This window comes from Oncorhynchus mykiss, chromosome 4 (assembly GCF_057628025.1).
Source record: "Oncorhynchus mykiss isolate SJ-2025 chromosome 4, ASM5762802v1, whole genome shotgun sequence".
Classification (NCBI taxonomy): Eukaryota; Metazoa; Chordata; class Actinopteri; order Salmoniformes; family Salmonidae; genus Oncorhynchus; species Oncorhynchus mykiss.
Window position 1 is genome coordinate 23248449 of NC_143025.1, and position 16903 is coordinate 23265351.

The window sequence follows — 16903 nt, forward strand, 5'->3', positions numbered from 1 at the left end:
CCTATTACAAAGTTTAACCTTACTTGAACCTGTTTATCTACATTTTTGATAAAGTTCCTCTGAGCGACTCCAAGTTGAGTGAACAGTCTGGGCTTCAGAGACACTGCCAAGCCGAAGAACACAACTGGGTCTGGCTGGCATGAGCCATGGGCAGGCCCTGAAGGCAGGATATTGTAGAGGACAGACAGACCACACGGATCCCCAACAAGTCCTCTTTATGATGGGGGAGAATTATGATGGTGATGCCTCGCAGTGGAGCCTTCAGATCAGTCTGTAGTGGGGTTATAGGAGAAAGATGCCTACAGTAACATACAGTCACACAGCGGCCCCCATTCATTACATGCCCATGTGTATTAAAATACTGGAAGAACTTGAGGCAGCTGCAGAATGTAGTCCAACACAAGGCCACTCTTTCTTTTCTGCTCCCTACTGTCTGTCTTGGTACAGGCCTGTCTGTCTCTGGTACCCTCTGTGTGATTATACAAGCTTGCCCCAAAAACGTTTCTACAGAGATTTGTTTTCGAGGTTTGGGGGGGCAACAATAGTTTCCTTTGGACTAGATAAAGAGGGATTTCATGTTCAAATGGCAACCCTAAAGTGATTAGTTTGTGTACAGCACCACTGCCTGAAAAATATAATTACTCAATCTAAATGCTCCCAGATACACAAAGCATGGTGTTCTAAATGCATGTGGGTACACATAGTAAGCCAGACTTTGTGTTTTATTTTGCTAGAGAAAAGGTGAGAGGAACCTGCTGACATCCATATGACCAAGACGAGACCTGTCTGTCCAGGAGACAGAGACCACACCAGATATGGTAAGTTTGGGACTGAAGAGAATAGACAGCTCTTGAATGTTGTCCATTGCTACACATTGGTACACCTTATTGCTCACAGTTACTATTACCATTACTCTTCCCCTCTGAAAAACAAAGTGTTCTTGGGCCAGTAACCGAAAGGTTGCTTGTTCGAATACCCAAGCCGACAAGGTGAAAAACCTGTCGATGTGCCTTTAAATATATATATATTTTTAATTTAACCTTAATTTAACTAAGCAAGTCAGTTAAGAACAAATTCTTATTTACAATGACTGCCTACCCTTGCCAAACCCGGGCGATGCTGGGTCAATTGTGCACCGCCTTATGGGACTCCCAATCACGGCCGGATGTGATACAGCCTGGGATTGAACCAAGGACTGTAGTGACGCCTCTTGCACTGTGCCTTTAACCGCTGTGCAAGGGAATTAACCCTAATACTGCTCGGCGCCGTACTACTCTGGCTGACCCTGTAAACAACAGTGTTTGTGACAATAAAACATCCTCCCCAAAATATTCCCATTACCTTTGAGAAGCCTTGCCATGCTTGTTTTTCCTGGTTGGTTGCTTTCTACAATGCCCTGAGTGGGTGGCAGGCCCAACAATCACTATTCCAAATTGTGTGTGGCACAAAGAATATGAACTCAGACATTGGAAGACTGCCATCAGATGGTCTTTAGAACAGCTGAGTGGAAATGACTCAGAGACTGGAGAAAGACTACTGATCAACTCACACATCTGACCCAAATCTACATCCATTCCATCATTTTAAGATTACTCTACATTATTTCACTTTTTAGTGTCTTCATCCCTGGTGCCCATTCTTTTCTTGTGCACCGGCCTTGGATTTCCCTCAAGAACAAACCAGTACAACGCATCATGGAACCTCTGAGTTCCTACACCCACCCTGCTCTCTTTGCGTATATAAACAAAAACATAGTGTACATTCCTGAACCATATTCTGCTGGTGAGGTTTTATAGAGAGACCCTTCCCAGTTTTCAGTTCTTTAATGTCACCAGGTATTGTGCAAGCGTTCCCTCACCCCTACTACTGTCACACACTAGTCTGACGTGTCGAAAGAAAGGTGCATCGGCCCTTGTGGAATGTGGCATGTTCCTGTGAACTATTTCCTGCTTTGTCGTAAGAGTTATGTGCGGTGGAAACACAAAGTTTCCTTTTTTCACAGCTCCTCTGTGGCGCAGTGTCGGTCCTCTGCGGCAGCTAGCCTCTGCTCAGAAACAATGCCATTCTTTGAGTTTAAGGCCCTTAAAAGATGCCTATGTCAAGTCAGCAACCCAATGTTGCTGTGTGTCACCAAGCACGTTAACTGCGAAGCACTTGCCTTCTCCAGTCATTCAGTATGATGGGGCAGCAGGGGCAGAGTGGTTCCAATACTGGGTGGTTTACAATAAAGCACAGTGGAATTTCACCCTATCTGAAATGGAAATAATGAATATCTTATTAGGATGGTTATTTCAGAACAAGTCACAATTTTAATATGAATTATTCTAATTTCAAAACCTTGGTCACAAAGAGCAAGACTCCATTTAGACCCAATCTAAAATGAATGAAAGCATCTTAAGGGACAGAGCGGAATTGGGAGGGTACTGGAGATACTCATGGTTATACTGTACTTTCATTGGCAAAACCTTGTCTATTTATGTTAGTTAAGGACACTAGCTGGAGACGTGTAACCCTTGGGAACCTTCAGGTCTTGACATTGTCACGACAGCCTACTAGATTGTTATGAGGGTATGAAGATGGCTTTAGGAAGGCGGTTTCCAGAGCAGGATTTGTTACTTTTGCTAGTTTCCATTGTTAAATATGTAGGTAATACAATTGAATATTTGAGTTTCATATTTGCTTTGCTTAATGGTTGTTGAAATCCAAACAGAGTGAAGTCCCACTGGGATGCTTGGTTTTATTGACCAAACTCAGGAGGGGTTAGTCTAGACTCATTATGCTCACACACATGGCGCTTTGTCCACTTGTCATGTTTAAAGATACATTTTTCTCTGCTCACACATCCCATTGTCTTTAAATTATTAATTCAATAATACATGTACTTTGGATTGTACTATATTATTGAAAAAGGACTGACCCTTCAACTAATTTCTAATACTGTAACCTGCAGTCCTTGTAGGGCGGTGGGTAACCTAGTGGTTAAGAGCGTTGGGATGGTAAAAGGTTGCTGGTTCGAATCCCTGAGCCGACTAGGTGGAAAATATGTCGATGTGCCCTTGAACAAGGCACTTAACCCTAATTGCTCCTGTACGTTGCTCTGGATAAGAGTGTCTGCTAAATTACTAAAATGTATAAGGACAAATCCTAGAGATGAAAACTGTGATGTGTAGGAATTGTCAATGTTGTTGTGCAGGAATGCAATGATCTGGGATCTTTGTTGACATCAAAACGAAGTTGTTAGTTGTTCTGTGTACCTTGATACTTAGTATGGGACCACATCTGCCTGTCCCAGGGCAGCCATCACTCAGGTCAGAGAGGAGAAGCAGGACTTCTAAGGGGAGAGCGTGGTGTAGGAGAGGCCAACTCCATCTGTCGAGATTTTGTTCCTGCCGTGCGCCTGGCCGCACTGACGGGATTTGAGCCCACATGTTTGGGGTTGGGGTTGCCGGGGACAGAGCAGAGGGGGTAGAGGGGCACTCTGGCTTTCTCCCACAGCAACCAGCATGGTGCTACTGGAGGCAGCTGGCTGGAGGAGTGGCCCGGGCTCCAGGCCTTTGTTGCTGGGGAGATGAGAGGATGGAGGAGTGGGGGAATATTGGGAACCTGCAGGGAAGGAAGCACTAATACTCCTCCTCCTCCTCTTCTCCCTCCTCTTCTAACAACAGCAGGGTGGAAAAGTCTATCCTCTGCTGTTATATGATGTACTCTATCTTGCAGTGAGACTGGTTACTCCTCTCTTACTTTACTTTTTTTTCCTGCTGTTGTATGGACACAAAACACCTACATTAGTGCTGAGCAATTTTTGTTGTTGTTGTGGTTATTAAATAACTAATCGACCGACGTCTGTTCAATTTCTTGAATTCCATTTTGTTAGTTTTTTTTTGTGAGCCCAACTCGCCTTTTAAATAATATCATTCATTTTAGAATTAAAGTCAAGAACTATGTGGGACGCTGGGCTGAAGGGAGTTGTAGTTTTCATTAAGCAAATATTCAACCTAGTTCAGCACAGAAACGTGGTAATTAGCTACAATGACCATAAACCATTGAGCCTGACGGATACACTTTTACGCCTGCTACGGGTTAGATACACACAGACCGCATGAGAGAAGAATGTACACAACACAACGATGAGAAAGATAGAGATTGACAGTTCATGAAAGTATGCCTTACTTTGAAGAACTAGTCAAATGATTTGGTCAGACAGCTCTGCAGCATACAGTACTTAGGCAGGCTAGCCTAGCTAAATAGAATGACAAAAGACAGTAGAGGATGGGTAGCACAGAGATAACATTAGATGGCCTGGCTGGCTGGCTGCTACTGCCTGAGCAGAGATGAGATGATGACTTTAAGGAATACAACATAACAAAGTCATACAATAAAAACTAAGTTATTTACACAACTGAAATATTTTATTATTTCATAGTAATTTCCTATTTTCTTTTGATGTCTACCCTACCTGACAGAGACAATGTCGTATTTTAAATATTTTGGCAATTGAATGTTCACTCTTTTGGACTTTGAAATGTCCATTAAAAAGCACTAAAATCAATTGAATGTCATTATTTCATAATACATTTCACGTTTTAAAAAATTATTGAACCCAAAATCGAAAACCGTGATTATTGTAAATAATTGAACCGAAAAGGAACCGACCTCAAAAAGCAGTAATCAGCACTAACCCACATATCCAAGATTTTCTGTTACGCATTATAATTTTTTAACTTTATAATGTGCAGATGAGATGAGTTTCATCCAAAGTCTGAAATGTTTTTTTTTTTTTAAATGGCAATGACATCTCTAGTTCTGATTTTCTCCTGTTTCCCCCCCCCCCTAGTTTTACCTACCATGGTTGTGATAATTGAATTTTCTGGACACCTGTATGAGTGCAGTATATCCAGCGGATTATAACCAGGGAGAGGGTGAGTCAACTCTAATTATTGTCATGTCAAGCAATACAAATGGCCAGCCATCCCCCAACCCCTTCTCTCTAGCATGGTAGCCTAGTTACTGCTGTTCCTCACATCCACCTCATATCTACAGAACTAGTTTACTGTCTCAGAACACCAAAGCTAAGGAAAGGTAGGCTAGAGGAGGCCTTCAAGGGTGGAGTTTCTCTCTGTTTCACACGAGCTGAAGTTGCCACAGTTTCCTCAGAAAGAGTCGAGAATTTAAAAAAAAGTTGTTTCTACGCTATACAAACCATAAGCATAAAAAACTCACTCTAGTCTCCTAACAAACAACTCTAAACATAGATAAGAAAATGTTTTTCTGGGAAATAAGTAGAGAACATACTGTGTCCTGCTTCCGCGCACTCTGTGCTGGGCCAAAGCAGGAGTAGATAGTGAGGTGGGATGTGGGGACAGGAGAGGAGAATGGGAGTGGTGGGGTGTACTCTGCTCACGGTCCCACAGTTAATCCCGAGGAGGGAGCTGTGACTGAGACTGAGCGGGGATGAGGGATGAACAGACAGGACTTGTCCACAGACAGTCAAAGGGAGAGCTGGAGCTCTTTAACCATGGGAGGGGAGCAGGACAGGGACGGATGGACTCACAAGATGTCCAGACGGGCCGGGCCAGGTCATTTATAAGGCCTTGCTTTCTCTCCAGGGTAGGCTGCCCGGCCGGCCAGGCCCAGCCAGCAGGAACTTCCCATGGCCACCTCCGCTCTGCTCCGAGGGACTGAGAATACGTAATGAGTTGCAGGGCTCCACATTTACCATGGCTGATCAGCTGAGAACAATGAACTCGCGGGCACACAATAGTGACTAGAGAGCCTCAAGGCATTGTCTCTGTATTTTTAGAGGGGGGAGAAAACGAGAGAGCCAGAGAAAGAGGAGAATGGAGGGGAGAAAAGTGAACAAGACTGTAGTTTTGTAATGCTTTGTTCTATTTGTTTGGGGGGAAAGAAGCAATACTTTCTTTGTATACTTATTGTTACTATTGTCAATACTTTGGCATCCATGTGGCCATTTATGTCCATAGGCAGCACATGCCATTGGTTTATGTTAAATAGGTTGGGGATAATGCTGAGGCTTTGGGTTTAGTGTTGAAGCACTTCAACCTCATCTAATGTCATGATATTTATCATATTTTCATAGCCTTCTTCAAATGGTAAAAATGTATTTGCACTATTAGTGATTTCCTCTTGTAATTTTAGACTAGCTTATTTGCCTACATCGGCCTGCTGTGTGCAGTGAGACCTACCTACCTCCCCTTACAGAGGAATAGTGAATGAGGGTTGCTCTGGCAGCTAGTGACATTGTCATTTAAAGCCAGCCTACAGCCACCGATTACCATCTACATATTTATGGAGACTATGAGCATTATATGGTACCATTTAAATTAACAACCCCTTTTTCACTGACTGAATACTTTGTAATCTTGACTATGCAATTAGTTTAGAATGGCTAAGAAATCAACTTCATTAGCATTTTTTGTACTGAAGGTACCGGCTTGGGCCAAATGTTCGTTCTAGGGTGGAAAGCATATCTCTTTGGAAAAGCTGTCCTAAATTAGTTTCTGTATCAGTTAAAGACTATTTCCTCTCTGCCTTAAACTTGGGCATGATAGAAGAACCCCTGGAATATTTATGGGGGGAAAAATAAATCCACAAAGACAATTTTGCCCTTTGGTTACATGTTCTGCCTTTCCTTCTTGTGTTTTTCCAATTACTTAATGCTATTTAAATATAGCAGAGCCGACATATGCAGTTCACTGTAGTGGGGGAATGAAATAAGTCACGCTTTAATTGTATTGCATCAATTAAAATAGAAGCCCATCACAGTAAGCTAGCTGTTATAAAATGATAAAATGGACAATTAGGAAAAATCAAGTCCCTTAATTTTCTAAACACACTCTAGAGAGTGTCTTTAAGCCAGCCAGATTTGACTATATGTTGAGCAGTATTCCCCTCAGTGAGGACCGCTAAAGTGCTGTGAATTACAGTTGAACTCTTTGGTATGTTGTACTGTAACATATAGTACTACAAACTGTAGTGCCACTTCATATTATTCATCCAATTCTCTGCTTGGCAAGCTTTTATATACATTTTATTTAGGCCAACTCATATATTGACTGGGAGAATAAACCATGCATTAGAATATGTGTGTTAAAGTCAGCCTTTGCAGACGGGCCTGGATTGTAGACACAACTAGAGTCTGTAAATCAGTCATTTCTTCGTCTTTGCAGGAAGGATTTGGCTGGTTGGTGTTTGTGGTCCCAGGTCGACCGATCGGGCAAAGAGATAACACCAATACCGTTTGCCTGCCAGGAGTACTTGCGAACCGAGTGCAAACCGATTTTACATGTAGAATCACTCGAAAATGTTGGCAATCATAAGTCAACAGCACACTGAACGATCGGCAGACGAACGTGAGATCCACATTCGGTGCGAAAGAGGCTCTCAGATTCCCAATCAGTGTTTGCCTTGGGAGACGAGTGATTACTCACACACCTAGGAGCCCCGGCCTGTTTCTGCCCCCCTGGGCTCCACCCATCTCAACCCGCCCTGCCCTGTGCCATGCATGATCTGTGGGTGTGGTGTGGTGTGTGACGATACGCCGTCTGCTGGTGGGCCAAACCCACTGCTTGCTCTGCCTGTCAACCAATCAATATTTTTTATGGAACACATTTCATACAAAGCAAGGGCTTTACACATATCATTAAAAGTACATCTGAAAGGCATTATGGTAACCATAAAAATAAACATTAAGTTACACAGAGTAAAATATAAGGACAGGCAATTAATCCCTTTTATCCAGATAAATGAGCATTGTATATTGCTATTACTTGGAAGGCAGCAAGAACTCAACCAGGAAATGGTGTTGTATACCTGTATTTTGTATTTCTTTCCAGGTGTCCTTCTGATGTTCTTGATGCACGTCCAAGGGTACTCGTCCGTTGATGGGTGATGGAGATGAGGTTCCTTCTGCTATAACCCTGGCCTCCAAGAACAGCTTCAAAGACAGGACCTAAGGAGAGATCAGTCACGCAAAACACATCTACACACCACTGCTTCTGCTGCAAATGTGAGGGCATGATCTGTCTCTGTGAAGACAAAACAATATGTACCCTGTGAAATTCTCAGAACATGGTTAATTTTGAAACTGTTACAACTGAAACAACGAAACTTTTTACCAATAGAGGTTATGCTGCTTATGATATGAACTGTATCGTCCATTGATATATTGGATTTCATGATGTTACATATCTTCAATCTGTGATCATATTAAATCAATGAAATCATGGTGTGCTGAGTTTTCAAAACATTAATAATATTGAGCTGCACCCTTTTGCACTGAGAACACCCTTAGTTCGTTGTTGCATTGGACTCTACAAGGTGTCGAAAGCATTTCACAAGCATGGCCAATGTTGACTATAATGCTTCCCACAGTTCTGTCATGTTGGCTGTATGTGCTTTGGGTGGTGGACCATTCTTGATACACACCGGAAACTGTTGAGCGTGAAAAACCCAGCAGCATTGCAGTTCTTGACACAAACTGGTGTGCCTGGCACCTACTACCATACCCCCTGTTTTAAGGCACTCCAACCTTTTGTCTTGCCCATTCACCCTCTGAATGGCACACATACCTAATCCATGTCTCAGTTGTCTCAAGGCTTAAAACTCCTTTAGCCGGTCTCCTCCCCTTCATCTACAGAGATTGAAGTGGATTTAACAAGTGACATCAATAAGGGATCATAGCTTTGACCTGGATTCACCTGGTGAGTCTATGTCATGGAAAGAGCAGGTATTCATAATGTCTTGTACACTCAGTGTATATTGTGCATTACAATATTTGGGGTAGGGTTTTCACATCCAAGCCAGGGGACGGTAACTGCAGGTTTTGTTCAAGCCCTCCATGACAGGAGTTGTACACCCCTAGATTAAAGTTATAGGAGATGTAGACGCCAGAATATGGTGACAGAGAATACCCCCACACACCCTACCACACACACCATTTGCAGCTGCAGGGTTAGGCATGTTGACACTGTTATGGCCTCTATAAAAACCTGAATAAGGCTGGTCACTACTATGTAAATGATAACACCATTTCTGGTTATAATTCATCTAAATACAGGACATGGCCGGGTAACTCAATCTTCCAGTACGGTGTGTGGTATCTTATATTGTTCATGTTGTATCACTGCAGCCCTCAGGTGATGAAACTGTCTCTGCCACATTAGCTGCTCTCTCTCTCCTTTCTCTCAAAGCTCCCAGGCCGGCTTTCAGCCATGGCTACTCAACACCCCTTTATTTAAAACAAACACACACACACACACACACACACAGCCTTTCCACTGCCTACCACGCAGCCCAGTCATTTATCACTGCCAACTAAAGTGGGTATGTGTGCCCATTTGGACTTATTGATTACCCATATCTCTCTCATGTATTTACTGTGTAAATCAGCAAACAGAAACCACACAGTAAGTGGATATACCTCCTCACTCACACTTGATTGTCCTCTCAGAGGATCCAAGCGGGAAGAGTTCTCTATCATGTCAAGCCAAGTCAAGCCCAGGAGATGGTTAGCATCATGACACTCCGGAACATCCTTAAGAGAACCAATCAAAGGCCCATCTGTGTTCAAGTGCAGATTGAATCCTGTGTTTCCAGGTTTATACAGAACGTTATGAAAGCAAGTTGGCGGAAAGGTCAGGAGAGAGCGGCACACAAAAACAAACAATTCATTTGGCATGGAGGTGTAATGGGATGATCCGGGGCTGGGGCTGAGCCTATTGTTCTGCTGCAATTAACCGTGGCAGGTCATGTGTCACTGGGCACTGACCCTGGTCCCATTCAGGAGCCCACACTCTGTATTAGCCATGGCCCAAAGAGAGGTCAAATAGTCACAGACCAGGCAAAACTCTGCCCCTTCCCCCACCCCCCCAACAAACACACTCGCTCATGAACACACAGTTCTGACTAGGGCAGCACTTAAAAAACAAAAGGGTATTACCATGGGGTGGTTGGGACACTGTGGCGGCATCTAAGCCTGTGTGACTCATCCTTCGGCCTGAATCTGATGGTCTGGTGCATATTGGAGGCATTAAGCATGGACGACATACACCTAACCCCTAGTCCTATTTCATCTGTGCAGAGAGAGTGAGCATGAGATGACTCCACTTCCCATATCCAGGTCAGCACCAGGCTGAGGTGCAGATTTGGAAGGAGAGGGAGAGTACAGAGAGCAGAGGAGTGGATTTGGTTCCTGTGGGGCCTGCTCGGGCACACACTCCTCAGATCACCCATCAGGATTGCTTCGTGCGGTCAGGTCAGCATGTTGCGTTTTCTCTCCTCAGCGACTCAAAGTTGCTGACTTCGTTTAGTGTCAGTCACCCGAGGACTGGGGAGACTGCAGCTTCCTCGCATGTGGAGTTCGTCGCTCGGCTGTTAGAGGCGGTACATTTCCACCTGACAGATGCCTGGTGGAACAGTGGCATGTTGTAAAAACATATGATCTTTTAGCTGCAGGCTACAGATACTGCTAATTGAAAAACGACCTCTCTCGAGTCATGAACGCCTATTACAATATTACTGTTGCACAATGCAATCGCAACCTATAATTTCGCAACACTTGGCTGCTTTGCCTCGTCTCACTGACATTCCGCCTCCCTCTGTCCACTTGAGTGAATACTCACAACATATTTATTGTTTAGAGAAGGACAAACATTAGCTAGCTCAACATGACTCAACTCCTTCATTTGATTTCTATTCAGCGTGGTGGCAGCAGTACTTGATGACAGCCAGCCTCCGCTCCAGCATGGCCCTGTTCTGCCTCTCCGTCCTAATTGACTGGGAGGGGAAAGGCAGAACAGCTGCCCCAAACCACCGAGCCAGAATTAAAACTTCAATCCCACTGCCTAACACTCAATTTCATCCATGACCCAGCATTATACAAATGAGTTGAGAACAGACAGACAGGTGTATGGTTCCCCAGTAGGGTCCCTGGGGAAGCATACAACTGTTCCACTCTCTCCCTCTCTTTCCCAGCAGTACCAGGCCCTCTGCTCCCTCTGTGTTCCCTGCCCTCCTCCAGACCGCACCAGCCAAAACAACAACAGGCCAATTCCCGTTCTTAGGAGATCCATTCACAGCACTTTTCAAGAGTCAACAAGAGTGTGTAACACTTACATCATCATCAGCCCAGTAGGTCTGGCTGTCATTTTTAGGCCCTCCGCCACACACACACACACAGTAACCAGAAGAGCTATAAAATAAGTAGAGATACTAGCCTACTGGTAAGTACTAAGTACACATACACCACATGACCAAAAGAATGTGGACACCTGCTCGTCGAACATCTCATTCCAAAATCATGAGCATTAATATGGAGTTGGTCTCCACTTTGCTGCTATAACAGCCTCCACTCTTCTGGGAAGGCTTTACACTAGATGTTGGAACATTGCTGCGGGGACTTGCTTCCATTCAGCCACGAGCATTAGTGAGGTCGAGTGCTGATGTTGGGCGATTACAAGCACTGATGTTGGGCGATTAGGCCTGGCTCGCATTCGGCTTTCCATTTCATCCCAAAGGTGTTCGATGGGGTTGAGGTCAGTTCGATGGGGTTGTGCAGGCCAGTCAAGTTCTTCCACAGCGATCTCGATAAACCATTTCTGTATGGACCTCGCTTTGTGCACGGGGGCATTGTCATGCTGAAAGGGCCTTCCCCAAACTGTTGCCACAAAGTTGGAACCACAGAATCATCTAGAATGTCATTGTATGCTGTAGTGTTAAGATTTCCCTTCACTGGAACTAAGAGGCCTAGCACGGACCATGAAAAACAGCCCCAGACCATTATTCCTCCTCCACCAAACTTTACACTTGGCACTATGCATTGGGGCAGGTAGTGTTCTTTTGGCATCCGCCAACCCCAGATTCTTCCATCGGACTGCAAGATGGTGAAGTGTGATTCATCACTCCAGAGAACACGCTTCTGCTGCTCCAGAGTCCAATGGCGGTGAGCTTCACACCACTCCAGCCGACGCTTTGCATTGAGCATGGTGATCTTAGGCTTGTGTGCGGTTGCTCAGCAATGGAAACCCATTTAATGAAGCTCCAGACGAACAGTTTTTGCTCTGATGTTGCTTCCAGAGGCAGTTTGGAACTCGGTAGTGAGTGTTTTAACCGAGAACAGACAATGTTTACACGCTACGCTCCTAAGCACTCGGTGGTCAAGTTCTTTGAGCTTGTGTAGCCTACCACTTCGCGGCTGAGCTGTTGTTGCTCCTAGAGGTTTCCACTTCCAAATAACAGCACGTACAGTTGACCGTGGCAGCTCTTGCAGGGCAGAATTTTGATGAACCGACATGTTGGAAATGTGGAATTCTATGACTGTGCCATGTTATAAGTCTCTTCAGTAAGGCCATTCTAGTTCCAATGTTTGTCTATGGAGATTGCATGGCTGTGTGCTCGATTATATATACCTGTCAGCAACAGTTGCGGCTGAAATAGCCGAATCCACTAATTTGAAGGAGTGTCCACGTACCTTTGTATATGCAGTGTATAACTTTCACAGAGGACAACAAAGGAGATGGGTAGGTAAGCAAAAGCTCAGAATATGTTAGAAAGTCACTGGGATAATTATAGTTTTAACTGTTTTAAATGTGAAAAAAAGCTTCTTCTGTATTGAGGAAAAATGTACTTATTACGACTGTGATATGTGGTTGTCTCACCTAGCTATCTTAAGATGAATGCACTTACTGTAAGTCACTTTGGATAAAAGCGTCTCCTACAGATGTAGGATCTTAATTTGATCACTTTTTTGTTGCTGGGAAATTTCCTGCACAGCAGCAAACTTATTGTGTATTTGAGAAAAAGGCTTCTACAGTTTGTCTGAAATTTCAGACTTTATTTGCCCTAACGAAACATTTATCAACTCCAACAAAACTGTCCATGAATTATAATCCATATAATAATTCACATTTCCTGTTGCTGCATGATTTCCTGCTGCAGAAAACTCGCTCAAAAAAATCCTACATCTGTAAATGACTAAAATGTAAAATGTAACATTCAATACAACATATAGGATTTGTCAAAATAACACAAAATATCTTAATCATTAATACACATTTCAAATCACAATTCAAAGTACAGGAAGGGTTTTAGAAATCCACACATTATTGCATCACCATAAGCTAAACAGTGTACTGTACAGTTCAGTCAGTAGTCCATAAAACAGCAATATGTTTCCATAATAGTGACATTTCTTCTGGCTGCTTTATGGAATCTAGACATTATTGCACATGTGGCCTTTTCAGTGCAGAGATGACTGGACATATTCTTCTGAGTGGGGTGGGTCCATGCAGTGGGCGGTCAGGCAGGGATGAACAGAGTAGGATCTTCACTACTAGGGCCCACACAAGCCAACTGTGTTCTCTTTTTGACTGGACGATTGTCCTGCATGGGACACAGGGATCAGCCAATCACTTAGAACCACTTTTTTTTCTTCAGCTGCAACAACAAACATCTTTTGGCTAACTGGTTTGTACTGGTTACAGTAACGTTGTCAAGAGGGGTTGAAATGTTTTGGCTAACTGGTTTGTACTGGTTACAGTAACGTTGTCAAGAGGGGTTGAAATGTTTTGGCTAACTGGTTTGTACTGGTTACAGTAACGTTGTCAAGAGGGTTTGAAATGTTTTGGCTAACTGGTTTGTACTGGTTACAGTAACGTTGTCAAGAGGGTTTGAAATGTTTTGGCTAACTGGTTTGTACTGGTTACAGTAACGTTTTCAAGAGGGGTTGAAATGTTTTGGCTAACTGGTTTGTACTGGTTACAGTAACCTTGTCAAGAGGGGTTGAAATGTTTTGCGTAAGGATCGTGATACACAATGGTCTGTCAACATAACAAGAAAACTGAGTTATTAAATATTTGATTTATCATTTGAAAACCTGATCGTGGATAGCACATGTTTTACCCAATTAAACATTTCTTAACATTCCTGAATGGTCTCATTAAAATGTGTGAATTCTCTAGAGAAGAAGTGAACGTTTCACTTCACAGTTGTCCTCACATTAACATGGAACTGACGGTTCGGGCTTAATAGGCAAGTCAGGGGCCTTGTGTAGCTTGTCACAGCAATCTTTGTAGTCAACAGATCATATCTTAGAGCCCAGCGCTACTTGCCTTCTGGTGCTGCATACAAACTGAATGAATGGGAACCGGCTGGTCCCTTACTCCAAAAAGTCATCTGAACTGTGCCAAACTGGGCCCAGGAAACAAACCCAGCAGTAACACTGTACACAGCTTTCAAATACATCTTTGTCCCAATGTTTAACAGAACATAATGCACAAAAGTCAATAAAACAAAGATGGCCATCCATCTCGTAAGAGCCTGAGATAACATATAAAGTAATCACGAAAACATTTACTAACACCTATAGGACTGTTGAATCAACATAAGCCATGTTCAAGCACTATTTTTAGTGTCATAAATTGCCACCCCCAAACAAAGCAGTAAAGTGCATATGAAGTGCATAACAATCAGGTAAACGCCACACAAAAATGATATTACAACCAACTTTTTTCTGAATTCCCCATGCTCCTGCTTTAAAAGTTGAGTGATTCATAACAGTGTATAATAGAAGTATCTGAGAGTAAGTTGGGACACATGGGTTGACAAATTTACTTATTAATTAATGTGCAATGACTAATAGAGTATAGTAATTAATGGTGCCGATTAACAAGAGGTTATGGACATGGTGATTAACAGAGTGATATGAGTGACTGATACGTGTATCAGTAAAGGGGTTCACCAGAAACAGTATGTACTACCAGGTCACTACATGGCTGAGGACACCATGTTCCAACAAAGAACAAGTATGTCTTCACTGGACTAATCTGCCTTATCCTCCTATATGCTCTCTATTTTCTGTCTCTCTCACCTGTCTCTCTCTCTCCTGCTCTGTCTCTCCTGTCTCTCTCTCTCTCCTGTCTCTCTCTCTCCTGTCTCTCTCTCCTGCTCTGTCTCTCCTGTCTCTCTCTCTCCTGTCTCTCTCTCCTGTCTCTCTCTCTTGTCTCTCTCTCTCCTGTCGCTCTCTCTCTCCTGTCTCTCTCTCTCTCTCCTGTCTCTCTCTCTCCTGTCTCTCTCTCTCTCTCCTGTCTCTCTCTCTCCTGTCTCTCTCTCCTGTCTCTCTCTCTCCTGTCTTTCTCTCTCCTGTCTCTGTATCTCCTGTCTCTCTCTCTCCTGTCTCTCTCTCCTGTCTCTCTCTCTCCTGTCTCTCTCTCTCGCCTGTCTCTCTCTCTCCTGTCTCTCTGAACGTGAAATTATGTTATTTTTGTATTACATTTTTTACAAATTCATAGAAAATGAAAAGCTGTAATGTCTTGAGTCAATAAGTATTCAATCATTCCTGTTGCTGTTGCTGATCATTAGAAAACATTTTTGCAATTGTGTTAGCACAGGTGAAAACGGTTGAGGTGATTAAAGAAGCAATAAAACTGGCCTTCTTCAGACTAGTTGAGTATCTGGAGCCACAGTATTTGTGGGTTCGATTACAGGCTCATAATGGCCAGAAATAAAGAACTTTCTTCTGAAACTCGTCACTCTATTCTTGTTCTGAGAAATTATGGCTATTCACTGCAAGAAATCACCAAGAAACTGAAGATCTTGTACAACACTGTGTACTACTCTCTCTTCACAGAACAGCGCAAACTGTTTCTAACCAGAATAGAAAGAGGAGTGGGAGGCCCCGGTGCACAACTGAGCAAGAGGACAAGTACATTAGAGTGTCTAGTTTGAGAAACAGACGCCTACACAAGAGAATGGTGTTTTGCGGGTACTATTTAATGAAGCTGCCAGTCAACTAGCCTTTTAAAATGATGAACTTGGATTGGCTAACACAACGTGCCATTGGAACACAAGAGTGATGGTTGCTGATAATGGGCCTCTGTACGTCTATGTAGATATTCCATAAAAAAAGGTACAATAGTCATTTACAACATTAACAATGTCTACACTGTATTTCTGATCAATTTTATGTCATTTTAATGGACAAAAAATGTCATTTTCTTTCAAATACAAGGACATTTCTAAGTGACCCCAAACTTTTGAACGGTAGTGTACGTCTCATGATTGAGCTGCTGCATTGCGACTCCACTTTGTCTCTGTGCTGACATTTTTCCCTTTTGATTGCCTTACAGAGGGCATAACTGGACTGTTTGCATTCAACCATATTCCCAGTCAGTTTGCCATGGTTAAATGCGGTGGTGTCAGGGCTCAGGAGAAGAACCAGATGCAGACAGTTTCGAAGTAACAAAATATTATTACAAAATCAGGGGGGTAGGCAAACAACAGGTCAAGGGCAGGCAGAGGTCAATAGTCCAGAGCAGAGTCCGAAAGGTACAGAACGGCAGGCAGGCTCAGGGTCAGGGCAGACAGAGGTCAGTAATCCAAGGTGGTATAACAAGGTACAGAACGACAGGCAGGCTCAGGGTCAAGGCAGGCAGAATGGTAAAAAAAACTTGAAAGCTAGAAAACAGGAACTAGAGACGGACAGGAGCATGGGAAAAAATGCTGGATGGCTTGACAAAACAAAACGAACTGGCAACAGACAAACAGAGAACACATGTATAAGTACACTGGGGATAATGGGGTAGATGGGTGACACCTGGAGGGGGGTGGAGACAAGCACAACGACAGGTGATACAGATCATTGTGTGACAATATCCCCCCTCTAGGGTCGCCACCTGGTGTCCTACCTGGGCGTATACCTGGTTGACCGGGGTGCCGGCGTTGGAACTCAGCGATGAGGCCTGGGTCAAGGACATCCCTGGCAGGGACCCAGCACCTCTCCTTTGGGCAATAACCCTCCCAGTCAACCAGGTACTGGAATTCCCTGCCCCGCGGTTGAACCTTCAGGAGGTTGCCTCACCGTGTACGCCGGTTGGCCGTCGATAAGACG

General features: G+C 43.6%; 1 long non-coding RNA gene across 5 annotated transcripts in view; it reads left to right on the forward strand.

The window, feature by feature from the left end:
• The window catches only part of LOC110521547 (uncharacterized), a 142092-nt gene extending 128131 nt beyond the window's left edge, over window positions 1–13961 (forward strand). For 2 of the 5 annotated variants that reach the window (XR_002473162.3, XR_002473160.3), the window contains 2 exons: window positions 735–818; window positions 7854–8245. This is a non-coding gene — a long non-coding RNA (uncharacterized LOC110521547). Of the gene's footprint in view, window positions 1–734; window positions 819–4834; window positions 4920–7853 lie in introns of all 5 variants that reach the window. The other 3 variants (XR_016495167.1, XR_016495168.1, XR_002473161.3) reach the window with 3 other exon arrangements.
• The last annotated feature ends 2942 nt before the right edge of the window (window positions 13962–16903 follow it).